Genomic DNA, 19,810 nt, shown 5'->3' with positions numbered 1-19,810 from the left:
CACTGAAATAGACTTCTGACTGATCTCACTATGTTATCTCTTTCTAATGCCCAATCAAGCCTCAGTTAATTGCCAGATTATTCTTTCTAAAGCAAAGCTCTAATCAATCATGTTACTCTACCATACCACTAATAATAATCATGTAACATTAATCTTTTCTCACATGCTAACCAGAGTTTTACATGGGTTATGTCATGTAGCCCTATCAACAACTCCATGGACCAGGCATTATCATTATCTTTTCCAGTGAACAAATAGAAAACCACCTTTGAGAGTTTGAGTATCTTGTGATGTTACATAGCTAGTAAATGATGCAGTGAATTCCCAACCCCAGACGGAGTGCCTCCAAAGTCCGCCATCTTAATCTGTGAGGCTATTCTGCCTCACCACTACTTCTTTAGGATCCCCACTTCCTGTCAAATATAGTTTAAATTCTATATTTTGCTTCTCTGCAATCTGACTTCAGGCTAACAATTCTATCCTATTTCAATTCTCCTACATGACGCTACATTCTAGACAAATAGGTTGACTTGCCAAGTTGACCAGGAGCTTCTGTCAGTGTCCGTCACCTTAGGTCTCGCCATTACTTCTCCCTGGAATAACCTGTGGTTCATTTCTGTCAGTTAGAATTGTTCATTATTCAGGCTAAATGGCATCTTTTAAACTGATATGTCCTGTGTCCTTTTCAGTTAGGATTGAGATCTTTATCTGTAATCCCAGGGACATGTATCCACCTCAGACAGCCATCACTACATTCTGCTGTGGGTTATAGTTACTGGTGGGTATGATTTATATGACACAACTTTCTTACTCAACTACACAATTCTTGTACAAGGGATTGTGGAGTTTCTTTTTCATGTTATGTTTTAATCTACTCAGTACACTGTCCTAGGTCTACTGTATGCTCAATAAATGTTTATTGAATGAATTAATGTTTGTGATTGTAGATCTCAGTTAGAATTATTGGGTTGGGTTTCTGAAGCATCTGAGCTTGAGAGACTGATGTGGAACTTGTGTGTGTGTGTGATAATTTAATGAGACTACCTTTTAAAAAAAACACTGAAACCTTTAGATATTCATACTTTAAAATACCTTGGATTGGGTTTTGGATTTCCAGGAGAGTTTTGGAAGGTGTAGAGTCTTAATATTTTATTTTATTTTATTTTTTGGTGGTAAGATAGAATTTTATTAGATAGAAAGGAATACAGAAGGAGTAAAAAGCACCAGAGCTTCTGGCAAAGGGGAAGACCCAAGTTAGAAGTCTCCCTAAGTTTTAATATTTTAAATAGTAAATCTTAAGACCATTAAGTATGATGGACACTGCCCTTTAATTACAGAACTTGGATCTTGGATTAAAGAACAGTCTTCTTGTAGACTTTCCATGTGCTTATTTAACCACTTTTCTCATGCTTTTAAAATTCTATGTTAGGGTAGTTCATTTTATTGGAGTAAGAGGAACGTGTTGCCAATTTGTAACTGCTACTGTTCATGCTGATGCACACGTCTTTCCTTCTCACTGCTCCACCCAGGGTCCTGTCCCTGCCTCCCATGCTGTGAGCTGTCAGTATAAAAATCTCGGCTAAGATTAAAAAATTTTAGCTAAATATTTTCAATCAGACAAAAGCTTGATAACCAGAATCTATAGAGAACTCAAATTAATCCACATGAAAAAAGCCAACAATCCCTTATATCAATGGGCAAGAGACATGAATAGAACTTTCTCTAAAGACGACAGACGAATGGCTAACAAACACATGAAAAAATGTTCATCATCTCTATATATTAGAGAAATGCAAATCAAAACAACCCTGAGATATCATCTAACCCCAGTGAGAATGGCCCACATCACAAAATCTCAAAACTGCAGATGCTGGCGTGGATGTGGAGAGAAGGGAACACTTTTACACTGCTGGTGGGACTGCAAAGTAGTACAACCTTTCTGGAAGGAAGTATGGAGAAACCTCAAAGCACTCAACCTAGACCTCCCATTTGATCCTGCAATCCCATTACTGGGCATCTACCCAGAAGGAAAAAAATCCTTTTATCATAAGGACACTTGTACTAGACTGTTTATTGCAGCTCAATTTACCGTTGCCAAAATGTGGAAACAGCCTAAATGCCCACCAACCCAGGAATGGATTAACAAGCTGTGGTATATGTATACCATGGAATACTATTCAGCCATTAAAAAAAATGGAGACTTTACATCTTTTGTATTAACCTGGATGGACGTGGAAGACATTATTCTTAGTTAAGCATCACAAAAATGGAGAAGCATGAATCCTATGTACTCAATCTTGATATGAGGACAATTAATGACAAGGTTATGGGGGGGGAAGCAGAAAGAGGGATGGAGGGAGGGGGGTGGGGCCTTAGTGTGTGTCACACTTTATGGGGGCAAGACATGATTGCAAGAGGGACTTTACCTAACAATTGCAATCAGTGTAACTGGCTTATTGTACCCTCAATGAATCCCCAACAATAAAAAAAAAAAAAAAAAAATTTAGCTAATCATGATTTTAAGGGTTTGCCTCATTCGCTTAGAAAATGCGTATTCTCCTGGCTTGAAGGCCTTTAAGGCACAAAGAAATTGATCTCCAGTGGCAAATTCTTTGGCTGATCAATGGAAAAGTGAGAGAATGATTTGGTCTGGAGATGTCTTTCTTGTACTCTCAGATTTCATCGTGTTGAGTGTTAAGGCTGAGTCTGAGCTTTTGTATTTATTATTGTAAATGATTTTGTATTCACTTTCGTGCAAGCTTGAGTTAGAAGTTGAAGTTCTTGACACAACTTTTAATCCAATTTTAAAAAAGTAAAATTCATTTATGTAAGAACTGAAATCATTAATTACGTTGTAGCTCCTTATCTTTTTTATGATACACGTATTGCTGTGGGTATAGTGCTCTAAAACATCTGCTCAATAGTCCGTTATCGAGGCACAGGAATGCTTTTACATGAACGCAATAAAGTAGCAGATGCTTCTTAACAACTTCCCAATTCATTTAGGAAACAAGTCAGTTCTGGATTTGGTTCCTGCCCTCCCCAAAGTGTGGCAGCTGTGCAAGTAAATGATCCCAAAGAGGTCAGAACTAACAAATCAAGTCACTCTGTAATTTTTAGGGTACTGCAAGTGAGTCTAAAAGCCTTATCTAAGAGCATTTTAATAAAATTAGCATATTTTCTTGCTATGCAAATAATTCTTTGCCATTGTAAGTAACCAGGAAAATACATTAATTCAATATTACCAGCCTAAACTGCTTTTATTTTCTTCTTTGGAAACTTCTGTTGAATGTTGATTTATCATTAGCATTTTAAGTAGAAAAAGTGGTTGAATGCCCAAGCTTGCTAATATGGAGACGTGGGGGTCCAGCCTTAGGAAATCAGATATCACTCCTTCCAGGAGTAATTTGTCACCTCTGAGAGAGATCATGTGACCCTGATGATGTCCATAGCCTCGCTGCACAGTCAGTAGCAGGGCTGGCCTTTCCTTAGAAATGTAGGCTGTCACTCACAGGGTGTGTGCCACTGTCACCTCCCTCTATGCTGTGGTCTCTGTAACAGAAACTGCTTGGCTGGTGATGCTCATTAAGATTTCCATGTTCAAGGAACCATCTCCTAAAAGCCAGAGAATCTTGGTAGGATTAATAAATCCAGCCTGTCACATTTGGTTTTGGGTTTATCAGGTCCCTTTCCTGTAAAGATCAGATCAGCGGGCTGAATTTAAGGACTTTCTGTTGAAAGAGAAGAGCAAGGCTATGAAAAGCAAGATGCAGAGGATACCAAAGATCAATTTTGCCCTCTTCTTAATTGTGTTTAACAAAGGTCTGTGTCACCAGCATAGTCTTTAAAGTGGAGGGACGCCTTCGGAGGGCTTGCAAAGCAATCCTCTGAGATGTGGGGAAAAACATTGGATGTGCTATTTATATTTACTTTGATTTTTGGAAAGTTAAGCTTAAGTAACATTTAAATATGGATTCATGCTGGCATCTCCGCCTCCATTCATTTGTCAGAAGATCAGTTGTCATAAGTGTTACTGAAGGCATCTGAAAGGAAACTGGGTACCAGATGATAGGAAGGAGCTCAGTGTAACTTACACGTACCGTTTACCTGTGCTCTGTATTTACTGGAATAATAACATGCTTGTCAGACTAAGGGCTCTAAAAGCTTCCTGCAAGGAAACTCCAGAAGAAAAAAAAATGGTAGAGTATAATAACAGCAGTCTACTCAGATCTTTCAAAATTTGGCTCTCCAAATTTGAAATTAAGAAAGTTACTTGTAATATGGATTTGTTCTTACGTCATTAACAGTAACCCTCAGCCTGTGTGGAAATTGTGCCTAGTGATAGTATGAAGTGACCATTGAAAAGCAACTCCCTGAAAATCATCCAGAACGTGAAAACAAACTGTTCACACTAGAGGAAAAGGATTAAAACATGAGTGTCATTTTTTACTAAGTATGGCCAGTGATGAACTTCCATGTGGGCCTGTAGATCTTTCTCATCCATTGTAACTACTCAAATCACCCATCAAAAAGAAAACAATGGGGAGGGGGGAGGGTAGGCACTATTGCTGAATTCTGTAATCCTGGCACTTTGGGAGAGTGGAGGCAGATGGATTGCTTGAGGTCAGGAGTTTGAGACCTGCATGAGCAAGAGTAAACCCCCATCTCTATAAAAAACAGAAAAATTAAGCTGGCATGCTGGTATGTGGCGCCTATAATCCCAGCTACTTGGGACACTGAGGTAGGATGATCGCTGGAGCCTGAAAGTTTGAGGTTGCTGTAACTATGATAATGCCACTGCACTCCAGCTAGGTGACAGAGTGAAAAAAGAAAACAAAAGAAGAGAAAAAAGAAGTGAAGCCAAACTTTTGAAATGCTATGTCACAATCAAGATTTAAAAGAAACAAACAAAAATGCATATTCAATCAAATTGCTCTCAACAAAATATTACTGGCCAAAAAAAAAAAAATTATCTACACCAATAATTAATGAATTTATATTTCTGTAGTCTTTTATTTACAGATCAGATTTACATATTTAGAACCTTGTGTGTGATTAGAATGGGGGTTCTTCATGAAGAGAAAGAAAATTACCTCTGGCTCTTGAGAGTCTACTTTGCATTAAGGCTACTGTTCCCAGGGTTGGAGCCCAAGGCAGGGCTGGGCCTGGAGGTGGGGTCTGGCGTTTGGTGTCTGGGTATCTGGTTTCCCAGGCTGTGATTTGGACTGGAGGCTGCTCAGCAGCACTGACTCTAGAGCCAGGAGCCAGGGAAAGCCAGGAGACTGTGTGCTCATTGGCATGCTACTTCCATTGTAACATTTTGAGCTCCTAATTTGTCAGTGGTACCATAAACTTAACATTTGTGAAACTTTATTCAACTACAACTGCAGGCTCAGAAATCTGAGAGCAAAATGGACAAAATCTCCAATGCGGAGTTGAGGCCCAGGGCCAACCAAGGACCCTTTACTGCTCAGAGCAAAGAGCTGGGTGGGAGGGCTACTTCAAGCTCATCCCCTAACCTAAATAATGACCTTCAAGATATTTTTCCTTCATCTTTGTCTTATTGTTTACATTTTTCTATTTTAGCATGTTTTATAATATATGACGTCAGTGAACTTATCCTAGAAAAAGTGTTACATACAAAGGTCACTACAAAAGTTTTAAGATGAACTGTTATGGTCTATTATTTTGCTTTCAAAAAACACAAGTCTATGATGTCTTTGCAGATTCACCTGATGTTGCTAGGAAGCTTCATTTGTTTCTGTCTGGGGGGCACTCAGTCGGAGTCAGCCATGGACCTGGGAAGAGAGCACTTCCATGCCGTGATTTTCTATGATTCTATATGTGGGTAAAAGGAGTCTCAAAGCCTTGAGCATTTCCAACTTGCTTTCAGGGACCTTATTCCTTCCCACATTACAAATTTTTGGTGGTTGAACTTCACTGAAAGATGAGGAGGGAAGTAGGTGTCTGGTGTCCTCAGTGACTGAGGAAAACACCGCCAAGGTGGAGAAAATGGTTTACTAAAGCCAGTGATGTGTAAGGACATTGAAGTGGCTGTATAGAATGGGTTGCCAGCAGAATCCAAAATCCTTCACCACTATCTTTGAGTCGGGAAAGTTTCATCCTGATGGGTGCCTCACACTTGACAGGTGAGCAAAAGCACATTCGTGGTGAAGGATGTGAAGAAATGCTGGTGGTGTTCCATGGAGGCAAGTCTAGATGCGTTGTTGACATCATTGCTGCTGATGAAACCTGAATTTGATCCAGAGAGTAAGTGTCAGTCAAGAGTGTGGATTTTTCCCCCTTATGAAAAACTACCAACAAAAGTGAAGTGGCTCAGAAGTCTAAGAAGGAAAAGGGTGATGACTTTCTTCTCCAAGAGTGGTCATGTCGCAACCGTTCCTCTGGAAGAACAAAGGACTGTCACAGCTCAGTGGCACACAATAGTGCGCCTACCGAAAGTTTTTAAGTAACTTCCAGAATGGTGGCCAAGGACAGGACTGCAGGGGACCATCTTGCGCCATGACAATGCATCTGCCCACACAGCCCACATCACCATTCAGTTCCTGGAGTCCACAGAAGTTACAGTTATGACTCATCCATCCATCTGTAGACCTGACCTGGCTCCATAGGATTATCTCTTCTTCCTTATGGTCAAAAATTGGCCACCATGCTCAGAAGGTTCTCCAGCCCAGAAGAAGCGATTCAAGCCTTGTAGATGAGCTTATAGAACTTGAACAAAATGAGTAGACAGAGTGTGTTCAAAAATGGTTTGCAAGAAGGCAAAAATGCATGGAATGTTCTGGCAATTATTTTGAAAAAATATAGTAATCAAAATTATTTTATGTTTCTTAATTTTTTTGTATCTCAAAACTTTTGTAGTGTTCCTCCTTCCTCCTTGCTGAATATCACTCTGTGACCTTGGAGGTGTTCCCCTTGGGAAACTGTGGTTGGAAGGTGATGGCTGTGATACTTAGCAATGAAGAAGTATGTAGGACCTTTATTAGGATGAGTTTGCAAGCTTTTAGAGAAATATGTATGTTCATAATTGATCAAGAGGCAAATATATACATATTAGGGATTAGTGCTTAAATTTTTTGACTCCTAGAATCATAATTGAAGAAGTTTAGAGACCTCTGATACTATAGGATGGAAATGGCAACAGGTAGTTTATACTCATTCCATTTATTTATTTCATTCAGCAGATATTGGTTGAATGCCTGGTACTTGCCAGGCACTCTTCACGATGCTTGCAATACATGAGTGCACAAGCCTTGCCCTCGCTGACGTTCTCTTTTTTCTGGAAACAGGGTTTTGCTCTGTCACCCAGGCTGGAGTGCAGTGGCATTATTGTGGCTCAGTGCCAGCTCCTGAGCAAAACCAATCCTTCTGCCTTAGCCTCCAGAGTAGCTGGGACTACAGGCATGTGCCACCTTGCCCGCTTGCTGACATTCTAAGAGGTATGTGCCATAGTAGGAGAAAGCTTTCCATGACCTCCCAGCCAGATAAGGCCCCTATGATGCATTCTTCTGATCTTATAGGACATGGAACTCTGTGATCAAATAATTGTGTAATGATTTGTTTTTCTCCCACCATCTTTCCAGTGATCCTTTGAGAGCAAGGATCCTCTGTGCTCAGTTTGCCAGCACATCTCCAATGCTGGCACTGTGCCAGGCACATAGCGGAAACTCAGTGAGAATTAGGTGGATGAGTGTGTATTTGTGTTGGCTGCACGCATGCAAGTGGGCATGTACATATACAGATGAGTATGTGTGACCCTGAGAAAGAAACCTGCGGGGCATTCTTAAACGGAAGTTACTGCTGGAAGCAGAAGGGAAGATAGGGAACAGAGCAAAGTGTGGGCAGAGATGTTTTAGTGGGCTGGTCTAGAGTTACTAGGAAGAAGCTTGGGCGGTCAGAAGTGACAGAGGTGACAAATTCTGGTGAACTTGGACAAAAATAGTTCCTAAAATTCTATCAGAGTGGGTGGTATGAGCCTTGAACTAAAAATAAACCTTGGTCAAGAGTGATTAGAATATTAGTAAAAGTAGCTTTTACTAGAAAGAGCTGGCCAAAAAAATCAAAATTTCAAAAACCAAATTTATAGATGAGGTAAAATTGTCTATTCTCTGGGAACTGTGTGCGTTTTCTGTAGTTCTTTGTGTGATTATTTGTTTCACGTATCTCCTCCCGTCAGGGCATAATATCTGTTATTGTTCTACTGTCTGTTCCCAGGCACTAGGATGGTGTCTAGAAAAGGGGTTGGCAAACTATGGCGTGCTGCTTATTTTTGTATATCCCACAAGCTAAGAATGGCTTTTACTTTTTATAGGGTTAAAAAAGAATCAAAAGAGTACTGTTTCATGACATTTAAATAATATATAATTTCAGTTTAGTGTCCATAAATAATGTTTTATTGGAACAAAACCACACTCATTAATTTCTGTATTATCTAGGCAGCTGTTGTGCTACCTACTGGCAAAATTGAGTGGTTTTGCCAGAGGTATATGATGCACAAAGCCTGAAATATTTACTTTTGGACCTTTAAAAAGTGTTTGGGCACTTTTGGTCTAGATCAGTGTTTTTTAACCTTTTTATCTCATAGCATACTTGAATCAACAGGCAAACTTCCATGACACACTTCAATTATGTTTCAAAAAAAGAGTAAAAAAAAAAGAATATACTTACTGTGCTTTGAACTTTTTTGAAAACAATTTGATTAATGATGTTTAAAAATCTATGCAGCACACCTAAGATCCTCTTTTGGCACACCAGTTGAAAATTCCCTGGTCTACAGTCTGAAGCAGGGTGTCCAACCTGTGGCCCGTGGGCTGCCTGCTAATTTTGTGGGGACTTTTTTTGCTATCTGTGGTGTCAGATATCATGACACCACTTTTTTTATTTGCTAATTAATTTTCATTAGTGTTTGTGTATTTAATATGCGGCCCAAGACAACTCTTATTCTGGGCACTCCTACACACACTCCTACTCTTTAATATTTGTTGGATGAATGAAAGAATGAATTAATTATAATACTTACTCGGCTCAGCGCCTATAGCTCAGTGGCTAGAGCACCAGCCACATACACTGGAGCTGGCAGGTTCAAATCTAGCCTGGGCCTGCCAAACAATGACAACTACAACCCAAAAATAGCTGGGCATTGTGGCAGGTGCCTGTAGTTCCAGCTACTTGGGAGGCTGAGGCAAGAGAATCGCTTAAGCCCAAGAGTTTAAGGTTGCTGTGAGCTGTGACGCAACGGCACTCTACCAAGGGTGAAATAGTGAGACTATCTCAAGAAAAAAAAAAAAGAATACTTACTGTGTGCCAGGTAGGTTGTACACATTATCTTATTTAACACAACACATTTTACAAGAGAAAAGTAAGGTGAAATTGCCTTTATTTAACAAGTGAGGAAACTGAGGCACAGAAGAGTTAAATGGTCTGCCCACCCTGTCGCTGGCAGAGCCAGGAATTGAACACAAGTTTCACCCCAAATTCTGTGCTGTTTTTGACTTTCACTAATACTATGGAGGGGGATTGAAAGGATCACACCTGTGGTGCATTTTACAAGGGTACATGTGAGCCTTGGCAAATGTGGAATGTAAATGTCTTGGCAAAGTAACTAAGAAAATGCCAGGAGGGCTATGTCAACTAATGAGATGAAAATGTGTCAAATATTCTATGAATCAAGTGTATGGTGCCCCATGATCATATTGATGTACACAGCTATGATTTAATAAAAAAAAAAAAGGATAAAAAAAAGGGTATTCAAATCAGGGAAAAAAAAATAAAATAAAATCCAGGTGTTTTTATTTGAGATTTTCGAGCTTCCTCTTGCATCCCAATAGGAAGATGAGAGCTTCATCTTGCTCTCACAACTGCTGATGTGGTGTTATTTAACAGCAACAACTACATCTTCATCCCCGCCCGAGCGTAGAGCTTGGCACGTGATAGGTACTTGAGGAAATCTTAAAGGGATTCTTTTGGTGAAAAGCAAGCTAGCATACAAATAAATTCCTTTTCACATCCATGTAATCCAAAGGCTGTTTTGAGGAAAGGGAAGGAACAGAGCAGCTCTTTGCTGATTCCTAGAGAGGTGTTTCTTGTGCACATGGGAGAGAGCTGGTCCTTTAGGATCCACAAGCCTGCAACGCTTGCCTCTTGGTCTATTTATCAGGACCTCACTATTTTCACTCCTTGGCAGTGAAATTTACTTATTTTTGGATTTGAGTGTAGAAGTTTATTCATATGCTGAAGGAATTTGCAGTTTATTTATCAAGACATTTAAAAATCTTACTTGTTTAAATTAGTGTAGTGCTATCTCTTGCTTTAGAAAATGACTTCAGCCAAACTCCATCCCGTTGGATTTAATTATCATCACCCTTTTAAGGTTCAGAATTTCTTATCCTCTCAGGAAATTTAATGTAACATCCTAAGATAGGAAAAAAAAAATGGAAGAGGGGAAAGAAGTGTTCACCAAATGGAGACACAGGTCCTTTAATAAAATTCCTACTTACTGCTTATAAAAATATAATAAAATGAAATTAAAGCAGGCCTTAAAATGGATGTGCAGGGGTAGGAAAACTAGGGTTTATAGGCTGCAGCTTGTTTTTGTAAATAAAATTTCATTGGAGTACAGCCATGACCATTTGTTTACATGTTGCCAGTGGAGGTTTTCAGGCCACAACTGCGAGGACCTTATGGCTCCCAAAACCTGAGATATTTACTCGCTGGACCTCTAGGAAAAAGTTTCTAGATCTGTGGAAAAATTAGAAGGTCTAGGATTGTTTAATATGGGGAAGAGAAATCTGAAGACAATAAATTTACTTGTATTTTTGCAAGGATATTATATAAAAACTGATGACTCTTGGGTTTTAGTTTTCTGCAAGGATAAATCTAGTGGAAACTGATTTACTCTGCAGCAAGATAACAAGAATTGTCTGGCCCCAGAGTTGTAATCTAGCATGCCCCCTAAGGCAAGTCCTACACATTCATGGTTATGTACACAGCACAAAATTTATTCCTTTTGGCACCCCAAATCCCACTATTAAAGATTACTTCCCTGCTTTTTTCCTGGGTTTTGACACACACACAAAATAGATTCCTTTTGTTTTGGTTTATCAGTCACAAATCTGCTATCAAATATAATAATTGATAAAGGGGTAACATACTAAGCTATCAGTGGCCCTTAATACTTTATCAAGGATTAATTAGTCAATAGAAGGGAAAAGGAGGAAATGAAGGAATTTTTTGGATAGGGAGAGATAAAGGTAAGAGGCAGTGCGCTGAGAGCGGGGTGATGACTGAGGTCCCAGGTTAGTGGAGCTGCGTTAGGCTCCTCCAAGAGGAGCCCAAATGAGATGGCTGTGCTCTGAAAACAGACAAGCAGCTAGCGAAGGCAGACTAAACTGGCATAATTTTCAGTTTTGGTGATTGAGCTTTCCTAGTTTTATAGTTTCATACACTACAAAAGTAAAGACTCTCAAAGTACACCCTTTACGTATATGTGAGACAAGTCTTCTTGGAGTGGTCTGCTAACCACCCGCACAGATTCACAGCTGTTTATAAGGTGGAGTCTTAAAACACTTCCCAGAACTCCTGAATCAGCATTTTGGGGCTGGAGCTTAGGAATATATCTGCGTAACATTTCCCACCTCTGAGAATCTAGTGGTGTTGTGGAGTGGAAAGAACCCTGGGCTTGGAGCCTGAAGGCTTAGGTGTGTGCCTGGGCTCCAACTTGCTGGGTGACCGTGGGCTTTCCTTCTGGAGCGGAAGAACAGATGACATAATGCATAAGAATAGGCTTAGAAAAACCATAAAACCTTATAACTGATGCTGGTTTTCTTATGTAACGTGTATTATAAAGGGTGACTTTGGAAAAATACATTTGACTTATTTCTGCAGCTCACAATACCCAGTAAATTCATTACTCATGATTTACGTAAGGAATTTCTGATTGTCAAGTCCCTTGTCCTGCTAGTTGTCTTTTGCTTTTATTTTTTTTAATTTTTAAATTTAATTTTTATTTATTTTTATTCTTTAGCTTTTAGTTGTGCAGAAATCTTACAAGTATAATAGTTGAGAAGAACCACTTTGCCTTTTAAAAAGTCCTTTTGAGTCATTCCAATTTTTTCCAGGAAAACAGTGCTTTCCATATATTGTTATGATGTAGGAACCAGCCAGACAAGCTGTGTTCTCTGGGGTGTGCAGCAGGAGATGGCCTCGTCCAGTCCCACCTCTCACTCAGCCTCTTTGCTGGCTGCCAGCTTCAGGCACTAGCTGTCTTGCTATCTTCTCTGCGGTTTTGAAAGAAACAGGGATAACAAGCACAAGGGAGCCAGCTGTAAACATGCCGAAAAACTGCCAGATGTGCTCTGGCGGGCTTCTGCATCCCTCCCTCCTGCCTTGCCCTTGAGCATGCCAGTCTGCAGAAGAGGATCCTGTCTCCACACAGGCGACAGATTCTTCTCAGTGGGAACCCACATTGGCCATGCTGATGCTAATTCACTCCCCTCCAATTTAGCAAGGAGAGCAAAGAATGGCACCTTCTTTTTTCCCTTTAAAAAAATAAGTAGTAGTAGCAATAACATTACCAGGACAAGGGGAGCCTCACCAATACTATCCCTGGGGTCATCTGGTGACCACCCCTTGTTGTCCCAGTATTGCCCTGGATGCTGTCAGACAGCCCTCTCTGTGTATCAGGTACAACTTTACAGTTGCTGAGAGAATGATACTGTTTGCAAAGGTTCTTGTGACAAACAATTACTCAGAAGCCACAGAGATCATGAAAAAAGTCATTCTAGGAATTAAGACAGTGAAAAGACCATCCCCCATCCCCAGGGTAAAATGATGAGCCATGTAACAAAAAAAGGAGCTGGTTACTTAAAGCTCCACAGGTTTTTATAATTCACTTTACATGTTTTAATAATTAAAATTATTTCTTGAGGAATTGATTTTTTCAATGGTTTATCAAAAGGCTTCATCAGTCTTCATCAATTTCGAACATTAAATGACATGGTTAAATGGTTGTTGCCCCAGAATTGAAAAGTTTGGGCCTATCTCTTCACCGTGACTAGATGGTTTACGTGGCCACCGATGGACACAGGTAAGGACTGTCCCTGAACCAGCCCTGCCCCTCTGTCCCTGTTCAGCTCTTTAGCTGTAATTCTAGACCAGTACTGTGAGGTTTGAACTAAAAGACCTGACTTGTAGAAGATAAACAAAATCCACTTTCTTTTCCTCAAGGGATATTTCGAATAAAGCTCATTACTTATGTTTGCTCAGTAATAGTTATAGAGATTATTAGTGATAGAAGAAAAGTTCTTCTAACTTCAATTACTTTTCCCTGTGGGTTAAATAGAGATATGGATCTCATTTCCAAAGCCCAATACACTATTTGGTTTGCTTTCAATAAAATATCTATAAAGTGTCTTCAGCATGATTCCCATTTAATGGGATTTGGTTGTAAAGCTTAATTCATATCAGATTTTCTAAATGAGAGATCACTGTCAACTTATTGTTAATTGAATTCAATAAAATCAAGGTTTCTATAATTAATGTGAAGCACTTAATCTTTTAGCTCCTTGAATGAATGTAATTTTCTAAACACAGGTATATTCATGAAATAGCAACATTTTAAGGAAAATAAATGTATTGTGACTTCCCTGTTAATATCAAATTAATGTCAAATTAAATACAGCTGGCCCTCTGTATCCACGGGTTCTGCATCTGTGGATTCAAACAACCAGGGATCAAAAATGTAGTTAGGCTTTCAATGGTTTCATTTATGTTGAACATGTACGGACATTTTCCTTTATCATTATTCTTTAAGTAATACAGTATAGCAACTGTCTATATAGAATTTACATTTTTTAGGTATTATAAGTAATACAGGATGATTTAAAATATTTGGCAGAACTTACCCCCCACCCCCATAAAGCATGACCTCCACTGTCATAGAAAATAAATTGGAAAAATATACAGTAAGAAAAAAATGAAGTGTGACAGTCACTTATGGCAGAACATGTGTAAGTTACATTCAAATACTGTGCCATTTCATCTCAAGGGATTTTGAGCATCCAGGGATTTTGGTACCTTTAGGGGCTACTGGAACCAGTCTCCCATGGATACTGAGGGACTACTATATACCCAAATCTTTTAAAAATCACACAATAAAAGAAAAAATATAAAGTATTAACAAACTAACTCAAATGTTACCATAATGGTGTTCAGAACATCAGTCCAAATTAAGTATAGTAATAGCTAAGAAGTGGCATAGTGCAGTGCAAAGAGCAATGATTTCAGTGTCAGTAGACATGAGTTACACGCCTTCCTGTGCCTCTTAAATACAGTAGTCCCTTGGTTTTCCATGGGGCATTTATCCCAAGACCCTCACTCTTAGAAATGCAGGCAGTACTGAACCTCATATATGTCTTTTCCTATGCTATCATGCCTATGATAAATTTTAATATATAAATTAGGTACAATAAGAGATTAACAGCTTCCCTTTGGTATATCTAAATTGCCAGCATCAGTACTCTTTGGGGCCATTTTTAAGTAAACTAAGAGTTCCTTGAACACAAGCTCTGTGACAGTGCAACAGTTGAGCTAATGACCCAGTTGGCTACTAAGTCACTAAGGATCTGGTAACATCTTTGATATGGGTTATATTGCAGGAAGGGATGATTCGTGTCCAGGCAGGAGGGACAGCAGGAGATGTCATCACACTATTCAGAACGTCACACAATTTAAAACATGAATTTTATATCTGGAATTTTTTACTTAATATTTTCAGACCATGGTTACCATGGGTAACTGAAACCACAGAAAGTGAATATGCAGATATGGGAGTACTACCCTACCTACGTGGCATTGGGTAAACCCCCAAATTTCTGGGCCTTGTTTATATCTGCGAGACAAGAGTGTTGGGCCAGGTGGAAGGATTCAGGTTTCTTTCACTATTAGAGTTCTTTGATTCTATATTCTCTAATAAGGTATCAGAAACTTTTTTACTTTGGAAAATTTTAAATATTCCTCAAAGTAGATAGAACACTATAGTGAACACCCAGAGACCCATCAAGCCACCCCAGCAATCATCACTGTACAACCAGTGTTCCCTTTCTGTACTTCTATCCACTTACCCCTCTCCTGTATTATTTTAAAATTAATCCCAGATATTAGATTCTCTAGCACCCTTAGGTCTTAGAAATTTTATTTAGTTTTTAACAAGCCTCAAATTGCCTCACCGTTTCTTCACTCTCCATTTTTAAAACAAAAAATTTGAGATAACTATAGAGTCACATGCAGTAATAAGAAATGGTTAGAAAGGTCCCACCTGCCCTTTACCCAATTTTTTCCATTGGTAACTTGTCGCAGAACTACAGTATAATATCACCACCAGGATATCATCATTTAAGGGATGATATTTGTGAATTGATAGAATTCACTGATATCGTTCAGATTTCCCTGGTTTTACTTGTACTTGTGTGTGTGTGTTTCTTTCTGTACAATTTTATCACATGTGTATGCCTTTGTATCCACCACTGCCGTCAAGATACAGAATAATTCCATCACCACAAGTATTTTCCACATGGCTCCTTTATAACTGGATCTTCTACCCCTCCTGTACACATACCCTCTGACGCTAATTTGCTCTCTTTCTTCATTTCAAAAATTTCATATAAGTGGAATCATATGCTGTATAACCTTTTGGGGTTGACTTTTATCCCTTAGCATAATTCCCAGGTTCATCCGGATTCATCCGGTTTATTGTGTATATCAATAGTTTGCTCCTTTTAATTGCTAAATAGTATGGTATGGATGGACCACAATTTGGTTAACCATTGACTTGTTGAAGGACACCAGAACTATTTGAAGTTTTTAGCTCTTCTGAAAAAAACTGCTGTGAACATTTGTGCATTTGTATTTCCTTGATGGCTAATGATGTTGGATGTCATTTTCATGTGCTTATTTGCCATTTATATGTTCTTTTTGCATTTTCTTTTGCATATATATGTTTATTTTGCATTTTTACTTCTCCATTTACTTCTTTTCAAACTTTGGGGTGGGAATAGGGTTGCTGATGAATTTACCCATGTAGTCTGTTATAATATACCTAATTGGGAGGAAACAGCAGACTGAAATAGAACATGTTGCTTACTAGGGTTCTCAGCTCTGTACTAGAGTTTCTGAGAATACAAAAAATGAGTAAGACATAACCTTTAGTCTTGAAGTTCTAAAACCATCTGGCACTTTTAACTGTAAAGGGAAGCAGAAAATATATACAAGTCTGAGATTTCCAAATTGCATGACTTTAAGGGATGATATTTGCATGAGTATCACGAAGGTGACTAAGAATGATGGAAAGAACCTAGCAGACACAAGTCAAGAATTCAGGTTCATCTCCTATGAGTACTGGATACAAAAATGTGTTTGCCCAGAGCCCACAGCAAGACTGGGTGACACAGTAGCAGTCCTAATTAGAGGGCAAGCACCCTTGGCTTTCAGAGGCCACAAATGCACTCAGCTGCCAGCAAGAACAGTGACTAGAGAAGACTTCTTACCGGCTCTACAAGAACCTTTTTCTGTCCCCTCCCCCTTATTTCTTACACCTCCTGCTTATATTGGAGAACGTATAACTATGTCTAATTGATCACCAGTTGCAAGTACCTGGGGTCAACCCAGCACATTCCTGAGTGCTTAATTGGAATTTGGGTGAAGAATATTGTTTCCCAAAATCTTATCTTCCCTAACAGCACAAGGTCTTGGGCAGTCTATTTATGTAGTTTTCTGCAGAAATTAATGACCCAATTTTTAGATTTCATATACACTAAAGAATTGCAGTGTGATCATGGTCTAAAAGGAAAAATAGCTCAAGAGAAGAATAGAGAATAAACACACACGGACAGACACACACAGACACACACCCTTAATTTATGGTATTGACAATATTTAAAATCAATGGAGGAAAGATGGATTATTTAAATTGGGAAAAAGTTTTACCACACACTATACATAAAGCAAAATTCAGATGGATTAATGATCTAGATGTTAATTTAAAAAATATGTCTATACATAATAAAGGAATTTAACATTTTTATAATTTTTAAAAGGGAGGTAGGGCATAGCAGGAGGCCTTCTAATGAAGATATGTAACCCAGAAGTTATAAATAGAAGTGTAGAGATTTGACTACATAAAACAAAAAATTGTAATAAAAAGTACAATCAACAGAGTTGAAAGAAAACTAAGTGAAAAAGTTAGGCCAGGCACAGTGGTAATCCCTGAACTTTGGGAGGCCCAGGTGGGAAGATTTCTTGAAGCCAGGAGTTTGAGACCAGCCTGGGCCACATAGTGAAACCCCATTTCTATAAAATACAAAAGAATTAGTTACTTGTAGTCCCAGCTACTCGGGAGGCTGAGTCAGGAAGATTGATTGAGTTCAGGCATTTGAGCTATGGGTAGACCACTACACTCCAGCCTCCAGCCTGGTGACAGAGTAAGACTCTGTCTCTAAACAAAGAAGTTTTTCATTACGTATGTATATATGTCACACATATCCTTGTACATCTGTTCTTCTATGATGCAGACATAGATATTTCTTTCTAATAGTAAGTTATTTCTAAATACAAAGAGTTTATATAATTCAACAAGAAAAAGGCAAACTAAGTATCAGAAAGTAAAGAATGAGCAAATTATGGGAAAAGACAAATTATCAATGAATATAGGAATAATTCCTCACCTTCACTAGTAATTAAGAAACTAGAAATTAAAACCAAAAAAACCTACATTTAAAAATATATCAAACAGGCAAACATTGGAAATAAATTGTATTCAGTATTTATTGGATATTGGAAAAGGGTGTTCTCAGACTTTTTCGTGGGGAGGATTATAAATTAATATGGCCTTTTTCTGAGTTCTCTTGAAATTTAAAATGCACATACCTTTTGGTACAGTGAGTCTACCTTTAGGAATCTGCACCATAGAAAAATAATGGTGTGCAAACAGAGGTCGACATACGTGCTAGGATATTCGTTGTGGCATTATTTGTAGTAGCAGAAAATTATAATGAACCTAAAATATCTGGCAATATGGAAATGTTAAAAAAAGACACCAAAAAGCAGCTATGATGTAGTCATACAATGGAATATAGTGAAGGATTAAAAGATGCTAAATCTATAGCACTGACATGGCAGCATGTGGCAGGATGCCCAGGAGTGGAAATATCCACTCTGAGAGCATATGTATATATAGCAGGATTTAATCTGAGACGGGGAGGGGGGTGTGGAGGAGGTGTGTATGTGTTCGTGTGCCAAAAAAACTTAAAAGTCTAGAAAAATGCACATTGGCTTGCTAAAAGTGGTTACAAATCTGAGGTACAGGAGTGCTAGGATCAGGGGAATTTCACTTTTTCTTTTATGTACTTTGCAGTATTTGTAATTCTACTTTATCACCAAGATATAATTCCTTCATAATGTTGAAGAAGAAAAAAGATTATAAATGCCAAACAACTCAACCATTGACCAAAAAGAAGGAATTTGGTTAAAAGAATTGCTGTAAAAGAAGGGATAGATTATCTCTGCCTAATGAAAATTAAAAACAAACAAGAAAAAACCCAGAAAAACCTCTCTATTGCTACTGTTATTTCAGTGATTTCTCCCTGATATTTATTTCAGTGATTTCTCTCTGATTATTTGATTGTGTTTGATTGATAATGTTTACTGGAGTTTAATGAAAAGTATTTTGTAAATATCTCTACTTGTGATTTATCCTTTGTGATGTCTTCCCAGTGAACTGACTGTGAGTGGGGAATTACAGAAATTAACTGGAAAGGAGATACAGATCTGGAAAGTAGACAGTGGCTTTGTTTATCTTCATAGGAAACCTTATTTCATATTCATAAAGTTTGAAATTTTTCCTGTACTTCTTTCTGATTGTTCATTGTTGTTGTTACTGTTTTAATGAGAATCAGAACGAGCCAAACCAACCTGCTTCATTCCTGCTAGTACTAATTTCAAAGGAAATTGTTCAACCTCAGTAACTAAGTGAATGTGGACAGAACCAGACTCTGACTCAACATGTCCAATTAATTGCTTCTAAACATTAAAATACATTCTTTGAAACACCCCACACATTATAAAAAAAAAAAATCAACCAGTAAAGAATGATTAAGGTGAGAAGTGAGATGACTATCATTATCTCTGTTTACAAAACCCTGTTTAAGTTGACATTAATATTTGTCGTCTAATCTGTTATAAATCAAGATTTATTGTAGAAATATACCAATGATAGCACAATAATAAAGAAAACAGAATCATCTCAGGTTTTAAAATATACCTAACAAACTCGACCTCTTGCAAAATAACTTTCTTATTCAATGTGGAACTGGGAATTGTTCAGCACACAATGAATCATCTTTTGGCAAGTACAATAGAATCTTTAGGGACATTTCACAGCCTCTTGTTCAATTGTTAGAATGTTTTTAGCTTTCACAGGTAGGGAAACAGGTAGCATGTATTGCTATCATCTTGTTGCTAAAATTGTATGGTAAAGATTTTTCAGAGTTGTTGTTGCAATAGATCTGTTTGCTTTTTTTTTTTTTTTTCCTTTCCTGTTTCTTTACTCAGAGCTGCTTTGTCTCTTAAAAACAATCTGGAATTACTTAATGCTAATGTTTTCTGGTTTTACTATTTACTCAGGACTCAAATGTTAAACATTAATATGGGAAACTCCCTTTTCCTTACCTCATAGCCCAATGTTTATTTAACTGTTATTTTGCAAGAAGAAAATCTCATTTTTTTCTCTCTATGTTAA

The 19,810-nt window shown here is 38.2% G+C and overlaps 1 protein-coding gene across 3 annotated transcripts in view; it reads left to right on the top strand.

Moving 5' to 3' along the window:
* Positions 1-19,810, top strand: part of ATG10 (autophagy related 10) — a 299,393-nt gene that overhangs the window by 177,795 nt on the left and 101,788 nt on the right. The gene's annotated exons all lie outside the window — the stretch shown is intronic.

Source organism: Nycticebus coucang, chromosome 1 (assembly GCF_027406575.1).
Source record: "Nycticebus coucang isolate mNycCou1 chromosome 1, mNycCou1.pri, whole genome shotgun sequence".
Classification (NCBI taxonomy): domain Eukaryota; kingdom Metazoa; phylum Chordata; class Mammalia; order Primates; family Lorisidae; genus Nycticebus; species Nycticebus coucang.
Note: the sequence above shows the minus strand (reverse complement) of the source record. Positions and strands in the feature narration are given on the sequence as shown.